The sequence below is a fragment of the Anomaloglossus baeobatrachus genome, unplaced genomic scaffold, assembly GCF_048569485.1.
Source record: "Anomaloglossus baeobatrachus isolate aAnoBae1 unplaced genomic scaffold, aAnoBae1.hap1 Scaffold_639, whole genome shotgun sequence".
In the NCBI taxonomy this organism is placed as follows: Eukaryota; Metazoa; Chordata; class Amphibia; order Anura; family Aromobatidae; genus Anomaloglossus; species Anomaloglossus baeobatrachus.
In genome coordinates, this window is record NW_027445007.1 from 38889 (window position 1) to 56730 (window position 17842).

The window sequence follows — 17842 nt, forward strand, 5'->3', positions numbered from 1 at the left end:
GGTTCCGTTGACATTTTTGACAATTTCTTTTTTTGGAGAGAGGGGGGGGAGTAAGAGTGGCCCTACCCACAATAAAAAAAAGCAAAAAAAAACAAAAAGCTTTTACTTCAGCCTTGCTCTCGAAAAGGCCAACAGGTGCAATAGCTACCCGTCAACGGCCACTCTAAACTGAATGTGCCTGCCCTCGTCAGATCGCAGCCGCTACGCAGTTTGAGGCCGGGCAAGTACCGTCATGGGAGACTGGCTGGGAATCCCTGGTTCCGTTGACATTTTTGACAATTTCTTTTTTGGAGAGAGGGGGGGGAGTTAGAGTGGCCCTACCCAGAATAAAAAAAAGCAAAAAAAAACAAAAAGCTTTTACTTCAGCCTTGCTCTCGAAAAGGCCAACAGGTGCAATAGCTACCCGTCAACGGCCACTCTAAACTGAATGTACCTGCCCTCGTCAGATCGCAGCCGCTACGCAGTTTGAGGCCGGGCAAGTACCGGCATGGGAGACTGGCTGGGAATCCCTGGTTCCGTTGACATTTTTGACAATTTCTTTTTTTGGAGAGAGGGGGGGGAGTTAGAGTGGCCCTACCCACAATAAAAAAAAGCAAAAAAAAACAAAAAGCTTTTACTTCAGCCTTGCTCTCGAAAAGGCCAACAGGTGCAATAACTACCCGTCAACGTCCACTCTAAACTGAATGTGCCTGCCCTCGTCAGATCGCAGCCGCTACGCAGTTTGAGGCCGGGCAAGTACCGGCATGGGAGACTGGCTGGGAATCCCTGGTTCCGTTGACATTTTTGACAATTTCTTTTTTTGGAGAGAGGGGGGGGAGTTAGAGTGGCCCTACCCACAATAAAAAAAGCAAAAAAAACCAAAAAGCTTTTACTTCAGCCTTGCTCTCGAAAATGCCAACAGGTGCAATAGCTACCCGTCAACGGCCACTCTAAACTGAATGTGCCTGCCCTCGTCAGATCGCAGCCGCTACGCAGTTTGAGGCCGGGCAAGTACCGGCATGGGAGACTGGCTGGGAATCCCTGGTTCCGTTGACATTTTGACAATTTCTTTTTTTGGAGAGAGGGGGGGGAGTTAGAGTGGCCCTACCCACAATAAAAAAAAGCAAAAAAAAACAAAAAGCTTTTACTTCAGCCTTGCTCTCGAAAAGGCCAACAGGTGCAATAGCTACCCGTCAACGGCCACTCTAAACTGAATGTGCCTGCCCTCGTCAGATCGCAGCCGCTACGCAGTTTGAGGCCGGGCAAGTATCGGCATGGGAGACTGGCTGGGAATCCCTGGTTCCGTTGACATTTTTGACAATTCTTTTTTTGGAGAGAGGGGGGGAGTTAGAGTGGCCCTACCCACAATAAAAAAAAGCAAAAAAAACCAAAAAGCTTTTTACTTCAGCCTTGCTCTCGAAAAGGCCAACAGGTGCAATAGCTACCTGTCAACGGCCACTCTAAACTGAATGTGCCTGCCCTCGTCAGATCGCAGCCGCTACGCAGTTTGAGGCCGGGCAAGTACCGGCATGGGAGACTGGCTGGGAATCCCTGGTTCCGTTGACATTTTTGACAATTTCTTTTTTTGGAGAGAGGGGGGGGAGTTAGAGTGGCCCTACCCACAATAAAAAAAAGCAAAAAAAACCAAAAAGCTTTTACTTCAGCCTTGCTCTCGAAAAGGCCAACAGGTGCAATAGCTACCCGTCAACGGCCACTCTAAACTGAATGTGCCTGCCTCGTCAGATCGTAGCCGCTACGTAGTTTGAGGCCGGGCAAGTACCGGCATGGGAGACTGGCTGGGAATCCCTGGTTCCGTTGACATTTTTGACAATTTCTTTTTTTGGAGAGAGGGGGGGGAGTTAGAGTGGCCCTACCCCACAATAAAAAAAAGCAAAAAAAAAACAAAAAGCTTTTACTTCAGCCTTGCTCTCGAAAAGGCCAACAGGTGCAATAGCTACCCGTCAACGGCCACTCTAAACTGAATGTTCCTGCCCTCGTCAGATCGCAGCCGCTACGCAGTTTGAGGCCGGGCAAGTACCGGCATGGGAGACTGGCTGGGAATCCCTGGTTCCGTTGACATTTTTGACAATTTCTTTTTTTGGAGAGAGGGGGGGGAGTTAGAGTGGCCCTACCCACAATAAAAAAAAGCAAAAAAAAACAAAAAGCTTTTACTTCAGCCTTGCTCTCGAAAAGGCCAACAGGTGCAATAGCTACCCCGTCAACGGCCACTCTAAACTGAATGTGCCTGCCCTCGTCAGATCGCAGCCGCTACGCAGTTTGAGGCCGGGCAAGTACCGTCATGGGAGACTGGCTGGGAATCCCTGGTTCCGTTGACATTTTTGACAATTTCTTTTTTTGGGAGAGAGGGGGGGGAGTTAGAGTGGCCCTACCCACAATAAAAAAAAGCAAAAAAAAACAAAAAGCTTTTACTTCAGCCTTGCTCTCGAAAAGGCCAACAGGTGCAATAGCTACCCGTCAACGGCCACTCTAAACTGAATGTGCCTGCCCTCGTCAGATCGCAGCCGCTACGCAGTTTGAGGCCGGGCAAGTACCGGCATGGGAGACTGGCTGGGAATCCCTGGTTCCGTTGACATTTTTGACAATTTCTTTTTTTGGAGAGAGGGGGGGGAGTTAGAGTGGCCCTACCCACAATAAAAAAAAGCAAAAAAAAACAAAAAGCTTTTACTTCAGCCTTGCTCTCGAAAAGGCCAACAGGTGCAATAGCTACCTGTCAACGGCCACTCTAAACTGAATGTGCCTGCCCTCGTCAGATCGCAGCCGCTACGCAGTTTGAGGCCGGGCAAGTACCGGCATGGGAGACTGGCTGGGAATCCCTGGTTCCGTTGACATTTTTGACAATTTCTTTTTTTGGAGAGAGGGGGGGGAGTTAGAGTGGCCCTACCCACAATAAAAAAAAGCAAAAAAAACCAAAAAGCTTTTACTTCAGCCTTGCTCTCGAAAAGGCCAACAGGTGCAATAGCTACCCGTCAACGGCCACTCTAAACTGAATGTGCCTGCCCTCGTCAGATCGTAGCCGCTACGCAGTTTGAGGCCGGGCAAGTACCGGCATGGGAGACTGGCTGGGAATCCCTGGTTCCGTTGACATTTTGACAATTTCTTTTTTTGGAGAGAGGGGGGGAGTTAGAGTGGCCCTACCCACAATAAAAAAAAGCAAAAAAAAACAAAAAGCTTTTACTTCAGCCTTGCTCTCGAAAAGGCCAACAGGTGCAATAGCTACCCGTCAACGGCCACTCTAAACTGAATGTGCCTGCCCTCGTCAGATCGCAGCCACTACGCAGTTTGAGGCCGGGCAAGTACCGGCATGGGAGACTGGCTGGGAATCCTGGTTCCGTTGACATTTTTGACAATTTCTTTTTTTGGAGAGAGGGGGGGGAGTTAGAGTGGCCCTACCCACAATAAAAAAAAGCAAAAAAAAACAAAAAGCTTTTACTTCAGCCTTGCTCTCGAAAAGGCCAACAGGTGCAATAGCTACCCGTCAACGGCCACTCTAAACTGAATGTGCCTGCCCTCGTCAGATCGCAGCCGCTACGCAGTTTGAGGCCGGGCAAGTACCGTCATGGGAGACTGGCTGGGAATCCCTGGTTCGTTGACATTTTTGACAATTTCTTTTTTTGGAGAGAGGGGGGGAGTTAGAGTGGCCCTACCCACAATAAAAAAAAGCAAAAAAAACCAAAAAGCTTTTACTTCAGCCTTGCTCTCGAAAAGGCCAACAGGTGCAATAGCTACCCGTCAACGGCCACTCTGAACTGAATGTACCTGCCCTCGTCAGATCGCAGCCGCTACGCAGTTTGAGGCCGGGCAAGTACCGGCATGGGAGACTGGCTGGGAATCCCTGGTTCCGTTGACATTTTTGACAATTTCTTTTTTTGGAGAGAGGGGGGGGAGTTAGAGTGGCCCTACCCACAATAAAAAAAGCAAAAAAAAACAAAAAGCTTTTACTTCAGCCTTGCTCTCGAAAAGGCCAACAGGTGCAATAGCTACCCGTCAACGGCCACTCTAAACTGAATGTGCCTGCCCTCGTCAGATCGCAGCCGCTACGCAGTTTGAGGCCGGGCAAGTACCGGCATGGGAGACTGGCTGGGAATCCCTGGTTCCGTTGACATTTTTGACAATTTCTTTTTTTGGAGAGAGGGGGGGGAGTTAGAGTGGCCCTACCCACAATAAAAAAAAGCAAAAAAAACCAAAAAGCTTTTACTTCAGCCTTGCTCTCGAAAAGGCCAACAGGTGCAATAGCTACCCATCAACGGCCACTCTAAACTGAATGTGCCTACCCTCGTCAGATCGCAGCCGCTACGCAGTTTGAGGCCGGGCAAGTACCGGCATGGGAGACTGGCTGGGAATCCCTGGTTCCGTTGACATTTTTGACAATTTCTTTTTTTGGAGAGAGGGGGGGGGAGTTAGAGTGGCCCTACCCACAATAAAAAAAAGCAAAAAAAAACAAAAAGCTTTTACTTCAGCCTTGCTCTCGAAAAGGCCAACAGGTGCAATAGCTACCCGTCAACGGCCACTCTAAACTGAATGTGCCTTCCCTCGTCAGATCGCAGCTGCTACGCAGTTTGAGGCCGGGCAAGTACCGGCATGGGAGACTGGCTGGGAATCCCTGGTTCCGTTGACATTTTTGACAATTTCTTTTTTTGGAGAGAGGGGGGGGGAGTTAGAGTGGCCCTACCCACAATAAAAAAAAGCAAAAAAAAACAAAAAGCTTTTACTTCAGCCTTGCTCTCGAAAAGGCCAACAGGTGCAATAGCTACCCGTCAACGGCCACTCTAAACTGAATGTGCCTGCCCTCGTCAGAGCGCAGCTGCAACGCAGTTTGAGGCCGGGCAAGTACCGGCATGGGAGACTGGCTGGGAATCCCTGGTTCCGTTGACATTTTTGACAATTCTTTTTTTGGAGAGAGGGGGGGGGTTAGAGTGGCCCTACCCACAATAAAAAAAGCAAAAAAAACCAAAAAGCTTTTACTTCAGCCTTGCTCTCGAAAAGGCCAACAGGTGCAATAGCTACCCGTCAACGGCCACTCTAAACTGTATGTGCCTGCCCTCGTCAGATCGCAGCCGCTACGCAGTTTGAGGCCGGGCAAGTACCGGCATGGGAGACTGGCTGGGAATCCCTGGTTCCGTTGACATTTTTGACAATTTCTTTTTTTGGAGAGAGGGGGGGGGAGTTAGAGTGGCCCTACCCACAATAAAAAAAAGCAAAAAAAAACAAAAAGCTTTTACTTCAGCCTTGCTCTCGAAAAGGCCAACAGGTGCAATAGCTACCCGTCAACGGCCACTCTAAACTGAATGTGCCTGCCCTCGTCAGATCGCAGCCGCTACGCAGTTTGAGGCCAGGCAAGTACCGGCATGGGAGACTGGCTAGGAATCCCTGGTTCCGTTGACATTTTTGACAATTTCTTTTTTTGGAGAGAGGGGGGGGGAGTTAGAGTGGCCCTACCCACAATAAAAAAAAGCAAAAAAAAAACAAAAAGCTTTTACTTCAGCCTTGCTCTCGAAAAGGCCAACAGGTGCAATAGCTACCCGTCAACGGCCACTCTAAACTGAATGTGCCTGCCCTCGTCAGATCGCAGCCGCTATGCAGTTTGAGGCCAGGCAAGTACCGGCATGGGAGACTGGCTGGGAATCCCTGGTTCCGTTGACATTTTTGACAATTTCTTTTTTTGGAGAGAGGGGGGGGGAGTTAGAGTGGCCCTACCCACAATAAAAAAAAGCAAAAAAAAAACAAAAAGCTTTTACTTCAGCCTCGCTCTCGAAAAGGCCAACAGGTGCAATAGCTACCCGTCAACGGCCACTCTAAACTGAATGTGCCTTCCCTCGTCAGATCGCAGCCGCTACGCAGTTTGAGGCCGGGCAAGTACCGGCATGGGAGACTGGCTGGGAATCCCTGGTTCCGTTGACATTTTTGACAATTTCTTTTTTTGGAGGGGGGGGGGAGTTAGAGTGGCCCTACCCACAATAAAAAAAAGCAAAAAAAAACAAAAAGCTTTTACTTCAGCCTTGCTCTCGAAAAGGCCAACAGGTGCAATAGCTACCCGTCAACGGCCACTCTAAACTGAATGTGCCTGCCCTCGTCAGATCGCAGCCGCTACGCAGTTTGAGGCCGGGCAAGTACCGGCATGGGAGACTGGCTGGGAATCCCTGGTTCCGTTGACATTTTTGACAATTTCTTTTTTTGGAGAGAGGGGGGGGAGTTAGAGTGGCCCTACCCACAATAAAAAAAAGCAAAAAAAAACCAAAAAGCTTTTACTTCAGCCTTGCTCTCGAAAAGGCCAACAGGTGCAATAGCTACCTGTCAACGGCCACTCTAAACTGAATGTGCCTGCCCTCGTCAGATCGCAGCCGCTACGCAGTTTGAGGCCGGGCAAGTACCGACATGGGAGACTGGCTGGGAATCCCTGGTTCCGTTGACATTTTTGACAATTTCTTTTTTTGGAGAGAGGGGGGGGGAGTTAGAGTGGCCCTACCCACAATAAAAAAAGCAAAAAAAAACAAAAAGCTTTTACTTCAGCCTTGCTCTCGAAAAGGCCAACAGGTGCAATAGCTACCCGTCAACGGCCACTCTAAACTGAATGTGCCTGCCCTCGTCAGATCGCAGCCGCTACGCAGTTTGAGGCCGGGCAAGTACCGGCATGGGAGACTGGCTGGGAATCCCTGGTTCCGTTGACATTTTTGACAATTTCTTTTTTTGGAGAGAGATGGGGGGGAGTTAGAGTGGCCCTACCCACAATAAAAAAAAGCAAAAAAAACCAAAAAGCTTTTACTTCAGCCTTGCTCTCGAAAAGGCCAACAGGTGCAATAGCTACCCGTCAACGGCCACTCTAAACTGAATGTGCCTGCCCTCGTCAGATCGCAGCCGCTACGCAGTTTGAGGCCGGGCAAGTACCGGCATGGGAGACCGGCATGGGAGACTGGCTGGGAATCCCTGGTTCCGTTGACATTTTTGACAATTTCTTTTTTTGGAGAGAGGGGGGGGAGTTAGAGTGGCCCTACCCACAATAAAAAAAGCAAAAAAAAAACAAAAAGCTTTTACATCAGCCTTGCTCTCGAAAAGGCCAACAGGTGCAATAGCTACCCGTCAACGGCCACTCTAAACTGAATGTGCCTGCCCTCGTCAGATCGCAGCCGCTACGCAGTTTGAGGCCGGGCAAGTACCGGCATGGGAGACTGGCTGGGAATCCCTGGTTCCGTTGACATTTTTGACAATTTCTTTTTTTGGAGAGAGATGGGGGGGAGTTAGAGTGGCCCTACCCACAATAAAAAAAAGCAAAAAAAAACAAAAAGCTTTTACTTCAGCCTTGCTCTCGAAAAGGCCAACAGGTGCAATAGCTACCCGTCAACGGCCACTCTAAACTGAATGTGCCTGCCCTCGTCAGATCGCAGCCGCTACGCAGTTTGAGGCCGGGCAAGTACCGGCATGGGAGACTGGCTGGGAATCCCTGGTTCCGTTGACATTTTTGACAATTTCTTTTTTTGGAGAGAGGGGGGGGGAGTTAGAGTGGCCCTACCCACAATAAAAAAAGCAAAAAAAACCAAAAAGCTTTTACTTCAGCCTTGCTCTCGAAAAGGCCAACAGGTGCAATAGCTACCCGTCAACGGCCACTCTAAACTGAATGTGCCTGCCCTCGTCAGATCGCAGCCGCTACGCAGTTTGAGGCCGGGCAAGTACCGGCATGGGAGACTGGCTTGGAATCCCTGGTTCCGTTGACATTTTTGACAATTTCTTTTTTTGGAGAGAGGGGGGGGAGTTAGAGTGGCCCTACCCACAATAAAAAAAAGCAAAAAAAACAAAAAGCTTTTACTTCAGCCTTGCTCTCGAAAAGGCCAACAGGTGCAATAACTACCCATCAACGGCCACTCTAAACTGAATGTGCCTGCCCTCGTCAGATCGCAGCCGCTATGCAGTTTGAGACCGGGCAAGTACCGGCATGGGAGACTGGCTGGGAATCCCTGGTTCCGTTGACATTTTTGACAATTTCTTTTTTTGGAGAGAGGGGGGGGGAGTTAGAGTGGCCCTACCCACAATAAAAAAAGCAAAAAAAAACAAAAAGCTTTTACTTCAGCCTTGCTCTCGTAAAGGCCAACAGGTGCAATAGCTACCCGTCAACGGCCACTCTAAACTGAATGTGCCTGCCCTCGTCAGATCGCAGCCGCTACGCAGTTTGAGGCCGGGCAAGTACCGGCATGTGAGACTGGCTGGGAATCCCTGGTTCCGTTGACGTTTTTGACAATTTCTTTTTTTGGAGAGAGGGGGGGGAGTTAGAGTGGCCCTACCCACAATAAAAAAAAGCAAAAAAAACCAAAAAGCTTTTACTTCAGCCTTGCTCTCGAAAAGGCCAACAGGTGCAATAGCTACCCGTCAACGGCCACTCTAAACTGAATGTGCCTGCCTTCGTCAGATCGCAGCCGCTACACAGTTTGAGGCCGGGCAAGTACCGCCATGGGAGACTGGCTGGGAATCCCTGGTTCTGTTGACATTTTTGACAATTTCTTTTTTTGGAGAGAGGGGGGGGAGTTAGAGTGGCCCTACCCACAATAAAAAAAAGCAAAAAAAAACAAAAAGCTTTTACTTCAGCCTTGCTCTCGAAAAGGCCAACAGGTGCAATAGCTACCCGTCAACGGCCACTCTAAACTGAATGTGCCTGCCCTCGTCAGATCGCAGCCGCTACGCAGTTTGAGGCCGGGCAAGTACCGGCATGGGAGACTGGCTGGGAATCCCTGGTTCCGTTGACATTTTTGACAATTTCTTTTTTTGGAGAGAGGGGGGGGAGTTAGAGTGGCACTACCCACAATAAAAAAAAGCAAAAAAAAACAAAAAGCTTTTACTTCAGCCTTGCTCTCGAAAAGGCCAACAGGTGCAATAGCTACCCGTCAACGGCTACTCTAAACTGAATGTGCCTGCCCTCGTCAGATCGCAGCCGCTACGCAGTTTGAGGCCGGGCAAGTACCGGCATGGGAGACTGGCTGGGAATCCCTGGTTCCGTTGACATTTTTGACAATTTCTTTTTTTGGAGAGGGGGGGGGAGTTAGAGTGGCCCTACCCACAATAAAAAAAAGCAAAAAAAACCAAAAAGCTTTTACTTCAGCCTTGCTCTCGAAAAGGCCAACAGGTGCAATAGCTACCCGTCAACGGCCACTCTAAACTGAATGTGCCTGCCCTCGTCAGATCGCAGCCGCTACGCAGTTTGAGGCCGGGCAAGTACCGGCATGGGAGACTGGCTGGGAATCCCTGGTTCCGTTGACATTTTTGACAATTTCTTTTTTTGGAGAGAGGGGGGTGAGTTAGAGTGGCCCTACCCACAATAAAAAAAAGCAAAAAAAACCAAAAAGCTTTTACTTCAGCCTTGCTCTCGAAAAGGCCAACAGGTGCAATAGCTACCCGTCAACAGCCACTCTAAACTGAATGTGCCTGCCCTCGTCAGATCGCAGCCGCTACGCAGTTTGAGGCCGGGCAAGTACCGGCATGGGAGACTGGCTGGGAATCCCTGGTTCCGTTGACATTTTTGACAATTTCTTTTTTTGGAGAGAGGGGGGGGAGTTAGAGTGGCCCTACCCACAATAAAAAAAAGCAAAAAAAAACAAAAAGCTTTTACTTCAGCCTTGCTCTCGAAAAGGCCAACAGGTGCAATAGCTACCCGTCAACGGCTACTCTAAACTGAATGTGCCTGCCCTCGTCAGATCGCAGCCGCTACGCAGTTTGAGGCCGGGCAAGTACCGGCATGGGAGACTGGCTGGGAATCCCTGGTTCTGTTGACATTTTTGACAATTTCTTTTTTTGGAGAGAGGGGGGGGAGTTAGAGTGGCCCTACCCACAATAAAAAAAGCAAAAAAAAACATAAAGCTTTTACTTCAGCCTTGCTCTCGAAAAGGCCAACAGGTGCAATAGCTACCCGTCAACGGCCACTCTAAACTGAATGTGCCTGCCCTCGTCAGATCGCAGCCGCTACGCAGTTTGAGGCCGGGCAAGTACCGGCATGGGAGACTGGCTGGGAATCCCTGGTTCCGTTGACATTTTTGACAATTTCTTTTTTTGGAGAGAGGGGGGGGAGTTAGAGTGGCCCTACCCACAATAAAAAAAAGCAAAAAAAAACAAAAAGCTTTTACTTCAGCCTTGCTCTCGAAAAGGCCAACAGGTGCAATAGCTACCCGTCAACGGCCACTCTAAACTGAATGTGCCTGCCCTCGTCAGATCGCAGCCGCTACGCAGTTTGAGGCCGGGCAAGTACCGGCATGGGAGACTGGCTGGGAATCCCTGGTTCCGTTGACATTTTTGACAATTTCTTTTTTTGGAGAGAGGGGGGGGAGTTAGAGTGGCCCTACCCACAATAAAAAAAAAGCAAAAAAAAACAAAAAGCTTTTACTTCAGCCTTGCTCTCGAAAAGGCCAACAGGTGCAATAGCTACCCGTCAACGGACACTCTAAACTGAATGTGCCTGCCCTCGTCAGATCGCAGCCGCTACGCAGTTTGAGGCCGGGCAAGTACCGGCATGGGAGACTGGCTGGGAATCCCTGGTTCCGTTGACATTTTTGACAATTTCTTTTTTTGGAGAGAGGGGGGGAAGTTAGAGTGGCCCTACCCACAATAAAAAAAAGCAAAAAAAAACAAAAAGCTTTTACTTCAGCCTTGCTCTCGAAAAGGCCAACAGGTGCAATAGCTACCCGTCAATGGCCACTCTAAACTGAATGTTCCTGCCCTCGTCAGATCGCAGCCGCTACGCAGTTTGAGGCCGGGCAAGTACCGGCATGGGAGACTGGCTGGGAATCCCTGGTTCCGTTGACATTTTTGACAATTTCTTTTTTTGGAGAGAGGGGGGGGGGGTTAGAGTGGCCCTACCCACAATAAAAAAAAGCAAAAAAAAACAAAAAGCTTTTACTTCAGCCTTGCTCTCGAAAAGGCCAACAGGTGCAATAGCTACCCGTCAACGGCCACTCTAAACTGAATGTGCCTGCCCTCGTCAGATCGCAGCCGCTACGCAGTTTGAGGCCGGGCAAGTACCAGCATGGGAGACTGGCTGGGAATCCCTGGTTCCGTTGACATTTTTGACAATTTCTTTTTTTGGAGAGAGGGGGGGGAGTTAGAGTGGCCCTACCCACAATAAAAAAAAGCAAAAAAAAACAAAAAGCTTTTACTTCAGCCTTGCTCTCGAAAAGGCCAACAGGTGCAATAGCTACCCGTCAACGGCCACTCTAAACTGAATGTTCCTGCCCTCGTCAGATCGCAGCCGCTACGCAGTTTGAGGCCGGGCAAGTACCGGCATGGGAGACTGGCTGGGAATCCCTGGTTCCGTTGACATTTTTGACAATTTCTTTTTTTGGAGAGAGGGGGGGGGGGGGTTAGAGTGGCCCTACCCACAATAAAAAAAAGCAAAAAAAAACAAAAAGCTTTTACTTCAGCCTTGCTCTCGAAAAGGCCAACAGGTGCAATAGCTACCCGTCAACGGCCACTCTAAACTGAATGTGCCTGCCCTCGTCAGATCGCAGCCGCTACGCAGTTTGAGGCCGGGCAAGTACCAGCATGGGAGACTGGCTGGGAATCCCTGGTTCCGTTGACATTTTTGACAATTTCTTTTTTTGGAGAGAGGGGGGGGGAGTTAGAGTGGCCCTACCCACAATAAAAAAAAGCAAAAAAAAACAAAAAGCTTTTACTTCAGCCTTGCTCTCGAAAAGGCCAACAGGTGCAATAGCTACCCGTCAACGGCCACTCTAAACTGAATGTGCCTGCCCTCGTCAGATCGCAGCCGCTACGCAGTTTGAGGCCGGGCAAGTACCGGCATGGGAGACTGGCTGGGAATCCCTGGTTCCGTTGACATTTTTGACAATTTCTTTTTTTGGAGAGAGGGGGGGGAGTTAGAGTGGCCCTACCCACAATAAAAAAAAGCAAAAAAAACCAAAAAGCTTTTAATTCAGCCTTGCTCTCGAAAAGGCCAACAGGTGCAATAGCTACCCGTCAACGGCCACTCTAAACTGAATGTGCCTGCCCTCGTCAGCTCGCAGCCGCTACGCAGTTTGAGGCCGGGCAAGTACCGGCATGGGAGACTGGCTGGGAATCCCTGGTTCCGTTGACATTTTTGACAATTTCTTTTTTTGGAGAGAGGGGGGGGAGTTATAGTGGCCCTACCCACAATAAAAAAAAGCAAAAAAAAACAAAAAGCTTTTACTTCAGCCTTGCTCTCGAAAAGGCCAACAGGTGCAATAGCTACTCGTCAACGGTCACTCTAAACTGAATGTGCCTGCCCTCGTCAGATCGCAGCCGCTACGCAGTTTGAGGCCGGGCAAGTACCGGCATGGGAGACTGGCTGGGAATCCCTGGTTCTGTTGACATTTTTGACAATTTCTTTTTTTGGAGAGAGGGGGGGGAGTTAGAGTGGCCCTACCCACAATAAAAAAAAGCAAAAAAAAACAAAAAGCTTTTACTTCAGCCTTGCTCTCGAAAAGGCCAACAGGTGCAATAGCTACCCGTCAACGGCCACTCTAAACTGAATGTGCCTGCCCTCGTCAGATCGCAGCCGCTACGCAGTTTGAGGCCGGGCAAGTACCGGCATGGGAGACTGGCTGGGAATCCCTGGTTCCGTTGACATTTTTGACAATTTCTTTTTTTGGAGAGAGGGGGGGGGAGTTAGAGTGGCCCTACCCACAATAAAAAAAAGCAAAAAAAAACAAAAAGCTTTTACTTCAGCCTTGCTCTCGAAAAGGCCAACAGGTGCAATAGCTACCCGTCAACGGCCACTCTAAACTGAATGTGCCTGCCCTCGTCAGATCGCAGCCGCTACGCAGTTTGAGGCCGGGCAAGTACCGGCATGGGAGACTGGCTGGGAATCCCTGGTTCCGTTGACATTTTTGACAATTTCTTTTTTTGGAGAGAGGGGGGGGGAGTTAGAGTGGCCCTACCCACAATAAAAAAAAGCAAAAAAAACAAAAAGCTTTTACTTCAGCCTTGCTCTCGAAAAGGCCAACAGGTGCAATAGCTACCCGTCAACGGCCACTCTAAACTGAATGTGCCTGCCCTCGTCAGATCGCAGCCGCTACGCAGTTTGAGGCCGGGCAAGTACCGGCATGGGAGACTGGCTGGGAATCCCTGGTTCCGTTGACATTTTTGACAATTTCTTTTTTTGGAGAGAGGGGGGGGAGTTAGAGTGGCCCTACCCACAATAAAAAAAGCAAAAAAAAACAAAAAGCTTTTACTTCAGCCTTGCTCTCGAAAAGGCCAACAGGTGCAATAGCTACCCGTCAACGGCCACTCTAAACTGAATGTGCCTGCCCTCGTCAGATCGCAGCCGCTGCGCAGTTTGAGGCCGGGCAAGTACTGGCATGGGAGACTGGCTGGGAATCCCTGGTTCCGTTGACATTTTTGACAATTTCTTTTTTTGGAGAGAGGGGGGGAGTTAGAGTGGCCCTACCCACAATAAAAAAAAGCAAAAAAAACCAAAAAGCTTTTACTTCAGCCTTGCTCTCGAAAAGGCCAACAGGTGCAAAAGCTACCCGTCAACGGCCACTCTAAACTGAATGTGCCTGCCCTCGTCAGATCGCAGCCGCTATGCAGTTTGAGGCCGGGCAAGTACCGGCATGGGAGGCTGGCTCGGAATCCCTGGTTCCGTTGACATTTTTGACAATTTCTTTTTTTGGAGAGAGGGGGGGGAGTTAGAGTGGCCCTACCCACAATAAAAAAAAGCAAAAAAAAACAAAAAGCTTTTACTTCAGCCTTGCTCTCGAAAAGGCCAACAGGTGCAATAGCTACCCGTCAACAGCCACTCTAAACTGAATGTGCCTGCCCTCGTCAGATCGCAGCCGCTACGCAGTTTGAGGCCGGGCAAGTACCGGCATGGGAGACTGGCTGGGAATCCCTGGTTCCGTTGACATTTTTGACAATTTCTTTTTTTGGAGAGAGGGGGGGGAGTTAGAGTGGCCCTACCCACAATAAAAAAAGCAAAAAAACCCAAAAAGCTTTTACTTCAGCCTTGCTCTCGAAAAGGCCAACAGGTGCAATAGCTACCCGTCAATGGCCACTCTAAACTGAATGTGCCTGCCCTCGTCAGATCGCAGCCGCTACGCAGTTTGAGGCCGGGCAAGTACCGGCATGGGAGACTGGCTGGGAATCCCTGGTTCCGTTGACATTTTTGACAATTTCTTTTTTTGGAGAGAGGGAGGGGAGTTAGAGTTGCCCTACCCACAATAAAAAAAAGCAAAAAAAAACAAAAAGCTTTTACTTCAGCCTTGCTCTCGAAAAGGCCAACAGGTGCAATAGCTACCCTTCAACAGCCACTCTAAACTGAATGTGCCTGCCCTCGTCAGATCGCAGCCGCTACGCAGTGTGAGGCCGGGCAAGTACCGGCATGGGAGACTGGCTGGGAATCCCTGGTTCCGTTGACATTTTTGACAATTTCTTTTTTTGGAGAGAGGGGGGGGGAGTTAGAGTGGCCCTACCCACAATAAAAAAAAAGCAAAAAAAACCAAAAAGCTTTTACTTCAGCCTTGCTCTCGAAAAGGCCAACAGGTGCAATAGCTACCCGTCAACGGCCACTCTAAACTGAATGTGCCTGCCCTCGTCAGATCGCAGAGCCGCTACGCAGTTTGAGGCCGGGCAAGTACCGGCATGGGAGACTGGCTGGGAATCCCTGGTTCCGTTGACATTTTTGACAATTTCTTTTTTTGGAGAGAGGGGGGGGAGTTAGAGTGGGCCTACCCACAATAAAAAAAGCAAAAAAAAACAAAAAGCTTTTACTTCAGCATTGCTCACGAAAAGGCCAACAGGTGCAATAGCTACCCGTCAACGGCCACTCTAAACTGAATGTGCCTGCCCTCGTCAAATTGCAGCTGCTACGCAGTTTGAGGCCGGGCAAGAACCGGCATGGGAGACTGGCTGGGAATCCCTGGTTCCGTTGACATTTTTGACAATTTCTTTTTTTGGAGAGAGGGGGGGGGAGTTAGAGTGGCCCTACCCACAATAAAAAAAAGCAAAAAAAAACAAAAAGCTTTTACTTCAGCCTTGCTCTCGAAAAGGCCAACAGGTGCAATAGCTACCCGTCAACGGCCACTCTAAACTGAATGTGCCTGCCCTCGTCAGATCGCAGCCGCTACGCAGTTTGAGGCCGGGCAAGTACCGGCATGGGAGACTGGCTGGGAATCCCTGGTTCCGTTGACATTTTTGACAATTTCTTTTTTTGGAGAGAGAGGGGGGAGTTAGAGTGGCCCTACCCACAATAAAAAAAAGCAAAAAAAAACAAAAAGCTTTTACTTCAGCCTTGCTCTCGAAAAGGCCAACAGGTGCAATAGCTACCCGTCAACGGCCACTCTAAACTGAATGTGCCTGCCCTCGTCAGATCGCAGCCGCTACGCAGTTTGAGGCCGGGCAAGTACCGGCATGGGAGACTGGCTGGGAATCCCTGGTTCCGTTGACATTTTTGACAATTTCTTTTTTTGGAGAGAGGGGGGGGAGTTAGAGTGGCCCTATCCACAATAAAAAAAAAGCAAAAAAACCCAAAAAGCTTTTACTTCAGCCTTGCTCTCGAAAAGGCCAACAGGTGCAATAGCTACCCGTCAACGGCCACTCTAAACTGAATGTGCCTGCCCTCGTCAGATCGCAGCCGCTACGCAGTTTGAGGCCGGGCAAGTACCGGCATGGGAGACTGGCTGGGAATCCCTGGTTCCGTTGACATTTTTGACAATTTCTTTTTTTTGGAGAGAGGGGGGGGAGTTAGAGTGGCCCTACCCACAATAAAAAAAAGCAAAAAAAAACAAAAAGCTTTTACTTCAGCCTTGCTCTCGAAAAGGCCAACAGGTGCAAAAGCTACCCGTCAACGGCCGCTCTAAACTGAATGTGCCTGCCCTCGTCAGATCGCAGCCGCTATGCAGTTTGAGGCCGGGCAAGTACCGGCATGGAGGCTGGCTCGGAATCCCTGGTTCCGTTGACATTTTTGACAATTTCTTTTTTTGGAGAGAGGGGGGGGAGTTAGAGTGGCCCTACCCACAATAAAAAAAAGCAAAAAAAAACAAAAAGCTTTTACTTCAGCCTTGCTCTCGAAAAGGCCAACAGGTGCAATAGCTACCCGTCAACAGCCACTCTAAACTGAATGTGCCTGCCCTCGTCAGATCGCAGCCGCTACGCAGTTTGAGGCCCGGGCAAGTACCGGCATGGGAGACTGGCTGGGAATCCCTGGTTCCGTTGACATTTTTGACAATTTTCTTTTTTTGGAGAGAGGGGGGGGAGTTAGAGTGGCCCTACCAACAATAAAAAAAGCAAAAAAACCCAAAAAGCTTTTACTTCAGCCTTGCTCTCGAAAAGGCCAACAGGTGCAATAGCTACCCGTCAATGGCCACTCTAAACTGAATGTGCCTGCCCTCGTCAGATCGCAGCCGCACGCAGTTTGAGGCCGGGCAAGTACCGGCATGGGAGACTGGCTGGGAATCCCTGGTTCCGTTGACATTTTTGACAATTTCTTTTTTTGGAGAGAGGGAGGGGAGTTAGAGTTTGCCCTACCCACAATAAAAAAAAGCAAAAAAAAACAAAAAGCTTTTACTTCAGCCTTGCTCTCGAAAAGGCCAACAGGTGCAATAGCTACCCGTCAATGGCCACTCTAAACTGAATGTGCCTGCCCTCGTCAGATCGCAGCCGCTACGCAGTGTGAGGCCGGGCAAGTACCGGCATGGGAGGACTGGCTGGAATCCCTGGTTCCGTTGACATTTTTGACAATTTCTTTTTTTGGAGAGAGGGGGGGGAGTTAGGAGTGGCCCTACCCACAATAAAAAAAAGCAAAAAAAAACCAAAAAGCTTTTACTTCAGCCTTGCTCTCGGAAAAGGCCAACAGGTGCAATAGCTACCCGTCAACGGCCACTCTAAACTGAATGTGCCTGCCCTCGTCAGATCGCAGAGCCGCTACGCAGTTTGAGGCCGGGCAAGTACCGGCATGGGAGGACTGGCTGGGAATCCCTGGTTCCGTTGACATTTTTTGACAATTCTTTTTTTGGAGAGAGGGGGGGGAGTTAGAGTGGGCCTACCCACAATAAAAAAAAGCAAAAAAAAACAAAAAGCTTTTACTTCAGCATTGCTCACGAAAAGGCCAACAGGTGCAATAGCTACCCGTCAACGGCCACTCTAAACTGAATGTGCCTGCCCTCGTCAAATCGCAGCTGCTACGCAGTTTGAGGCCGGGCAAGAACCGGCATGGGAGACTGGCTGGGAATCCCTGGTTCCGTTGACATTTTTGACAATTTCTTTTTTTGGAGAGAGGGGGGGGGAGTTAGAGTGGCCCTACCCACAATAAAAAAAGCAAAAAAAACCAAAAAGCTTTTACTTCAGCCTTGCTCTCGAAAAGGCCAACAGGTGCAATAGCTACCCGTCAACGGCCACTCTAAACTGAATGTGCCTGCCCTCGTCAGATCGCAGCCGCTACGCAGTTTGAGGCCGGGCAAGTACCGGCATGGGAGACTGGCTGGGAATCCCTGGTTCCGTTGACATTTTTGACAATTTCTTTTTTTGGAGAGAGAGGGGGGAGTTAGAGTGGCCCTACCCACAATAAAAAAAAGCAAAAAAAAACAAAAAGCTTTTACTTCAGCCTTGCTCTCGAAAAGGCCAACAGGTGCAATAGCTACCCGTCAACGGCCACTCTAAACTGAATGTGCCTGCCCTCGTCAGATCGCAGCCGCTACGCAGTTTGAGGCCGGGCAAGTACCGGCATGGGAGACTGGCTGGGAATCCCTGGTTCCGTTGACATTTTTGACAATTTCTTTTTTTGGAGAGAGGGGGGGGGAGTTAGAGTGGCCCTATCCACAATAAAAAAAAGCAAAAAAACCCAAAAAGCTTTTACTTCAGCCTTGCTCTCGAAAAGGCCAACAGGTGCAATAGCTACCCG

At 49.4% G+C, this 17842-nt stretch overlaps 7 pseudogenes; all 7 read left to right on the plus strand.

The window, feature by feature from the left end:
- Window positions 1–405: 405 nt before the first annotated feature.
- LOC142286009 (5S ribosomal RNA) lies at window positions 406–524 on the plus strand (annotated as a pseudogene).
- Window positions 525–3728: 3204 nt separating this feature from the next.
- Window positions 3729–3847, plus strand: LOC142286018 (5S ribosomal RNA; annotated as a pseudogene).
- Window positions 3848–5521: 1674 nt separating this feature from the next.
- On the plus strand, window positions 5522–5640 carry LOC142286035 (5S ribosomal RNA; annotated as a pseudogene).
- Window positions 5641–10401: 4761 nt separating this feature from the next.
- LOC142286007 (5S ribosomal RNA) lies at window positions 10402–10520 on the plus strand (annotated as a pseudogene).
- A 394-nt stretch (window positions 10521–10914) lies between these two features.
- LOC142286037 (5S ribosomal RNA) lies at window positions 10915–11033 on the plus strand (annotated as a pseudogene).
- A 396-nt stretch (window positions 11034–11429) lies between these two features.
- On the plus strand, window positions 11430–11548 carry LOC142286038 (5S ribosomal RNA; annotated as a pseudogene).
- A 650-nt stretch (window positions 11549–12198) lies between these two features.
- On the plus strand, window positions 12199–12317 carry LOC142286051 (5S ribosomal RNA; annotated as a pseudogene).
- The last annotated feature ends 5525 nt before the right edge of the window (window positions 12318–17842 follow it).